The sequence below is a fragment of the Sciurus vulgaris genome, assembly GCF_902686455.1.
Source record: "Sciurus vulgaris genome assembly, chromosome: 4".
NCBI classification, from domain to species: domain Eukaryota; kingdom Metazoa; phylum Chordata; class Mammalia; order Rodentia; family Sciuridae; genus Sciurus; species Sciurus vulgaris.
The window spans coordinates 146,685,789-146,692,951 of record NC_136464.1 but is presented as its reverse complement, the minus strand read 5'-3'; the positions used below and the strand labels follow the sequence as shown (position 1 = coordinate 146,692,951).

Here is a 7,163-nt window from a genome sequence, read left to right as displayed (position 1 = left end):
GACTTTAAGATAGTCTGTTCCGTAAAAGACAATTTGGATGAAGAACTAGATGGCAGGAAGGCCCATCCCAGAAGTTGTTAAATGCACCAACATGAAAGCATGAGGAGCACCACCCCACTGAAGACCCCAAGGGAAGAACAGGGAGGGAATATCAGGCTACCATGAGGCCCTGGATTCATGGCCTACAGATTTTGCACTGGGGTCAGGGCCACATCTCTATCTGTATAGGGTGATGATTCCTACTGTCAATCATAGGTGAATGGGTGGATCTATCCAACTAAAACACAAACCTGCAGATGACCTGGTTCAGAGGTTCACTATGTCCGTGCCGGCTGTCAGGTGAGGCTATGCCTCCTGTAGAACTCTGACCCGAGGGTGTACAGAAATCACCCCGTCCTCAGTTTCCCCTGCTCCAGCTGAGTTAAGTTAAATCCTTCTGAAGACTCTACTGATGCTCAGAAAGAACAAGAGAGAAATGACGGCACAGACTAGACAATGTAAGTATTGATTAATCTCTGCCTTCTCCTTTCCTCTCCAATTCAAAATCATTGCAGAAATTCCTCTGGACTCCTGTGACCACTTGTCAATTTGTTTCCCTATGGGCCATCTGTTTCCCTCACAGTATCCTCTTGACCGTATCTGCTCTTTGTTTGAGTTTCTAAGTACCCCCTGGGAACTCCCTTTCCAGGGTTGTCTCCAGCCCTTGGTCCCCGTGTGTCTTGCTGGTCTTATCAATTTTAGATTCCAAGATCTCATAGAGAAAGGTTATCTTCTACATCAAATTAGCCATAGCAACCATCATAATGCAGGGGCAATCAGCACTGATTCTATTTTCCTTTGTCCGCTGTAATGGTCAGCCTAGCCTTGAATCTTCGTGCGATGACCTGGCAGGACCAGCCACGCAAAGGGTCATTAACTACAGAAATAATGGCCCCCTTTCCATTTTTACTCTAGAGACTGCCTTTTTAAAAAAATATATATATTTTTTTTTTTTTTTTGGTTTTAAGAATATTTAGTTTATTGGGAGAATTAAATGAACCAAAGATATCAAATTTCTTAAATGTAGTCCAAAAGAGTGGGGTGTGTTGGGGCTGGAGTTGTGGCTCAGTGGTAAAGTGCTTGCCTATCACGTGTGAGGCACTGGATTTGATTCTCAGCACCACATATGAATAAATGAATAAAAAGTAAAGGCCTATCAACATCTAAAAAAAATATTAAAAAAAGAAAAGAGTGGGGTGTGGTGGCATATACATTCAATCTAGCAACTTGGAAGATGGAGGCAGGAAGAGTCCAAGTTTAAGGTCAGTCTTAGCAACTTAGAAATACCCTTAGTAACTCAGACAGAGCCTATCTCGAAATAAAAAATAAAAGAGTGGGGGATGTAGCTCAGTGGTAGAGAGCCCCTAGGTTCAATTCTCAGTACTTCCCCCAACGTAGGCTAAGGGGAGATAGCTTATCATTTTTACCACTAACTGAAAATGTACCAGTTTTATTTTCTTAGTGAATAGAAAATGTCTCTCTAACAAAACACATGTTTTCTGAAAAGTATTTTCTCCAACAGGATGATTATTTTTAAGTGGGCTAGAGAGTACTGTAAATTATAACAAGAAGTTACACACACACACACACACACACACACACACACACGCACACACACACCACAAAAATGTTCGGATCAGGAAATGCTTCAATGTTTCCGAAAAATGTTTGTGAGGAAGTGTTATTCTAAAATAAAAACATTTCCTGCCTGACAGTCATGCCATGGAGAAAATCATGTGATGCCAATTATGAGGTCTTATAATTTTTATGATGGGATTGTATATTTGGAGGAAAATTCTTTATAAGTGACATGAGATAAGTAGAAATCATCCAGAATCATACCTTTTTTTTTTTTTTTCTCAGAATGATACTTCTTTTTACAAAAGTTTTTTATTCACACAAAAATTTAAATGTTGCAGAAAAATATAGGTGAAAATATAGGTGAAATATATAAATAATATAGTAAATAAAATAAATTAAAAATATAGGTGAAATATAGGTGAAAAGATAGAAATTAGTCAATATCTCACCACACAGAGATGACCACTCTTAGTATTTAAGTAAGTACATTTCTAAACTGGTCTCAGTGTAAACACTTCTGTTCAGTGTAAATCGAACTTGTGTTTAATTACATGTGTAGAGTTTAAAGATTTGTATTATATTAACAACATATCATGTATGTCTTTCCTTGTCAACAAGTCTAGGTGTGCAGTGTTAGTGTTCATAATTGTGCCTATTTGTCACATGTACCTACTGGGATAATCTGAGCTTCCGCAGTGGCTCTCCAAGGAATCCTCTTGTGAGGATAGGAAGAAAGCAGGAGGGAGACGTTGGTGGGTAAGTGGGTGGGGCCTCCTCCTGGAATTTCCTCATACCACATGTCTGTGACCAGAGTCAGTCACATGTCTACCCCAGACACTGCTAAATGAGAACGGCTTGGTGTGACAGGCTCAGACACGCCAGGATTTGTTCTCTGTGACTCATTATTACCTAAACAAAAATCAGGGTTCCATGAACAAGGAAGGGGGAGTGAAATACATGAAGTAAGTTTAAATTCATGCATTCACAATGATATAAACCAACAAACCTAGCTGGTGATGGTTGGAGAATGCTAGTGAATCAACTCAATCAACTCATCATTTTGAAAAGTATAAATTAAGAGAATTAAATGCTTACCCTGCATTTCCAGTATCAACTGAGAAGTCACATCATTCAGGGAGTTTCTCTTTATATAAGTATTCCAGCTGGTAAGTGAGGAAGAAATGATGGGATCAGGATATCACCTTGTCCAATGTCTATAGGATTTTAATGGATCTAGGGATTAATGACCATCAACATCACAGAAAGAAACTCCAAGGTTATATGTCCCTGATGGAAGGACACTATACTGTCAAAGAAGTCATCCTCTACAAAAATGTTTCTATTCGTGTATTATTGCTATACATTATAGTGGGGTTCATTTTACATGTTCATAAATGCATATAATGTGATTTGCTCCATTTTAATCCCTAGTACTTCCCCTTTTCCTCCCTCCTTTCTTCCCCTGATCCCCTTCTTCTACTGTTGGTCTTCCTTATTTTTATTTATTGTTTTTCGAATTGGTGCATTATAGTTATACATAAAAGCAGGATCATTGTGATATGTTCACACGTGGACCAAGCAGGGCTTGGTCATTTTCATTGGTTCCTTCCTTTTCCCATCCCTCCTCCCTCCCCTGCAGTCTCCTTCCTCTATTCCACTGTTCTCTCTTCTATTTTCATGAGAGTCCCCCTACTTTTTTAATTCCTTATTTCTGATTGACTTTTGCATAAGAGAGAAAACATCCTACCCTCGACTTTCTGAGTTTAGCTTATTTCACTTAGTATGATGTTCTCCTGTTCCTCTGTTCACCAGCAAGTGACATAATCTCATTCTTCTTTATGTCTGAGTAAAACTCCATTATGAATATACACCACATTACCACATTTTCTTTATCCATTCATCTGTTAACAGGTACTTAGGCCAGTTCCAGAACCTGCCTATTGTTAATTGAGCTGCGGTGAACATTGGTATGCATGTGTCACTATAGTATGCTGGATTTTTGTTCTTTTGGATAAACAGCAAGGAGTAGGATAGTTGGTTCCATACAGTGGTCCCATTCCTAGTGTTTTAAGGAACCTCCATACTCTTTCCAAAGTGGTTGTACTAATTTGCAGTCCCACCAACAATGCATGAGTGTAACTTTTACCCCACATCTTCACCAGATTTATTAATATTTGCATTCTTGATAATCACCATTCTAAGTGGATTTAGAGAAATCATATTTTGGAAAATCTGAGAATAAATATGCTGAGTTCTGCTGGGCACAGTGGTGAACATTTATAATCCCAAGTACTTGGGAGACTGAGGCAGGAGGATAGCAAGTTTGAGGCCGCCTTGGACTACTGATCAAGACCCTGTTTCAAAACAAAATTTTTAAAAAGCTGTAGATATAGTTCAGTGGTAGAGTACTTGCTTAGTATGCCTGAGGCCCTGAGTTCAATCCCCAATACCACAAGATAAAGAAATAATATGTTGCAAGGGAAAAAAATGGTTGGAGGGGAATAAATGGATTAAAAGAGACTTAAAGGCATATAAACCAATTGTCAAGTGTAGACTTCATTTGAATCTCAATTCGCCAATGTTAAAAAAAAATACGGCACTTATTAGGCATTTGAAAATTTGAACTCTGAAAGAATGTCCTAAAATAAAGGAATTAGTGTTAACTTTTATAGGTAAGATAACAGTACTTTGTTTAGTTTTTTTTTTTAAAGAGCTCTTATCTTTTAGAGACATTCACTGAAATATTCATAGATAAGATGCTTCAAAAGAAAATGGTGGTGGGGAGAATGAAAGTATTAATTAAACAAGTTTGGCCATGAGCTGCTAATTGTTGAAGCTGAATGATGGGTACATGGGGGTTTGTTAATTATTCCATTTTATATATGAATATCTATATATATATGTATGTTAGGGAAAATTACTCATTACAGACATATATTATATATAATATATATTTTAATCTAATATACATATATATAAAAATGGGGACAATTTCCCTACTATACAAATATATGCCTATATATATTCATATGTTAAAAATTACCCTCCAATTTTATATATACGCATATGTACATATATATAAAATTGGGGGGGGGGGTTAGTTTTACTAATTAAAAGAAAAAGGAAAAAGAAAGCATGGCTTTTAGGTAGATTACCAATGGCATTTGCCATACTGTAGTTTACCCAACTAGTTTGCCATAGAATATGTAGGCTATTTTTCCAAGTGAGTGTGAATGATGTTGGTGCTCCCCCTTCACCCCATTCATCAGGAACCTAATACCAATGTGATAATATTAAGAAGTGGAACCTGTGGGGAGCGATTAGGTCACGAGGGCCGCACCCTCACAAAGGGATTAATTTCCTATTAAAAGAGGCTTGCGGGAGTTTCCTTGTCTCTTTCACCATGTGCAGACAATGTTCACTCTCGGCACCATGTGAGACACAGCAGCAAGGGGCCATCTCTGAAGTGGAGAGCAAGTCCTCACCAGACACCAATCTCCTGGTGCCTTTACCTTGTGCTTCCCAGCCTCCAGAAGTGTGATCAGTAAATTTCTGCTGTTACTAATTACCCACTCTAAGGTATTTTGTTATGACAGCCTGAATGGACTAAGCCAGCATGTTTCCCAGTTATAAACAATGTTGCCATGACCATCCTTAAGCATCTTATGATACTAGTAAATTCCTAAAGGTGGGATTGTTAAGTCAATGATCAAATTTAATACATAAAGCAAATTGTCTTCCAGAAATTGTCTCCCTCTACCACACTATGCTTTCGCTTAGATTTTAACTTTTCAAAAAAAAAAAAAAAAAAAATTAAAATCACTGGGATTTTTATTGATAGTACACTAGATTTACAGATTAATTTTAGGAGAAGTGACTCCTTACATTGTTGGGTTCTCCTATCTAAAAATAGAATATGCCTTTTTATTTTGTCTTGTCTCTTAGTAGTTTCATGGTTTTATCACACTATTAAACTCCACTATTATTCTGAAGGTTTTCATTTATTTTCTTCAGTTTTTGAGTATATTTAGGTCATGCCAAAAGTAAGAGCAATTAAAGTGGTGTTTGGCCAAGAGATCCACGAAAACCCAAATCCTGCCCTTGACCTGCTTCTCTCTATGAGATAGATCCCCAGAAGAAGTCCATACACAGAAAAACAAAGCAAGGCAAATGATCCCTATTACTAGCTGAGGGTTTAGTCCAGGCTTTAATGTTGAACAAAATTAGGGAACACCATTATACTACATACGTCTGTGAGACTTAGAACCAAGGCAGGCTATGAAACCTGTCCTATTTATTTCTGCCTTAGAACCCCATCTTCATCCTGGCCCCAGTCCCTGCAATGCTGGGAAAGGCCAATTCAGAACAGATCACTGACTGCGAGAAGCAAGTGTAAATGCAAAGACATTTGCTCTGATGCCTGGGGCAAATGACCTATCACTGGGCTTGTCTTGCCTTTTCAGGAACAAGAAAAAGCCCAAAGTGGAGTTAAAGTGTCAGCTACCTTACAGGAAAGGGCCTCGACTATCTTCTCTCAAGTCTTATAGGAAAGAGACCCAAGAGTTCTTCCCAGGGCCTACCACTGGACAGCTATCACTGCCACTGGACAGTGTGTTGTCATAGCACAGTGACTGCTCCTTCTTCTGGGGCAGACACACATAAAATGCCTCTGAATTTGACCAGTCAGAAAATTGAAAAGGGGCTGCAATGCACACCTCAAAACACTAATCTAACTGCTTAGTGTAATGAAATTTTTGCATCCTTTCCAGTTTTCATTTCTTACATTAAGATCTTATCTAATTGCATAAGCCAGTACTTCCAGAATAGCATTACAGCATTAATAAGGGATAAGTAGGCACCATTGTTTTATTTCTGTAGTTATGGGATATGTTAGAATTTCACCATTAAGCATGAAACTAGTTTTCAGTGTGTGACTGTAGCCCTTTTCTGAAGATTTCTTTGATAAACTGGGAGTAGTTGTGCATGCCTGTAATCTCAGCTACTTGGGAGTGAGGCAAGAAGAACCTAAGTTTAAGGCCAGCTTGGGTTACTTAATAAAACCCTGTCTCAAAATAAAAAGTAAGACTGAGGATGAGTATTAAATTTTATGAAACATTTTCTCACCACAAATCAAAATATTCCTGTTCCTTTGACCTATTATGTATAAATATTAATTTCTTAGCACTATATCATATTAACATCCCTGAAACAAACTGAGACAGGACAGATCAGGACCCTTGTTCAGGGTCTCATCCCACCTTGATTGTTATCCAAGGAGCTAACTTCCCTGACGTCTAAAAGAGCGAGCAGTTTTTCAAAAAGATTGCCTGACCATCCCTAGGAGCATGAGTAGAGATAACTGATAAGGAAAAGCTTCTGTTCAAGGCCCCATATATGTTAATTGCAGCTCATACATTTAAGGTAAAACCTGGGAATGAGGTTTTAGAGCATGTGCAGTAAGCACTAAGGGCAAAGTACAGGAATCTGTCAATCACCTGTTGTTTAGCACAAGCCACTCCTAGCAAAAAAGCCCGCCAAAGGCC

The 7,163-nt window shown here is 38.3% G+C and overlaps 1 protein-coding gene across 2 annotated transcripts in view; it reads left to right on the top strand.

The window, feature by feature from the left end:
* The first annotated feature begins 345 nt into the window (after window positions 1-345).
* Window positions 346-7,163, top strand: part of RCBTB2 (RCC1 and BTB domain containing protein 2) — a 53,887-nt gene continuing 47,069 nt past the window's right edge. The window contains exon 1 of one of the 2 annotated variants that reach the window (XM_079137654.1): window positions 346-497. The gene's annotated coding sequence lies outside the window, so the exon portion shown is untranslated. The remainder of the gene's footprint in view (window positions 498-7,163) is intronic. The other variant, XM_079137650.1, reaches the window with a different exon arrangement.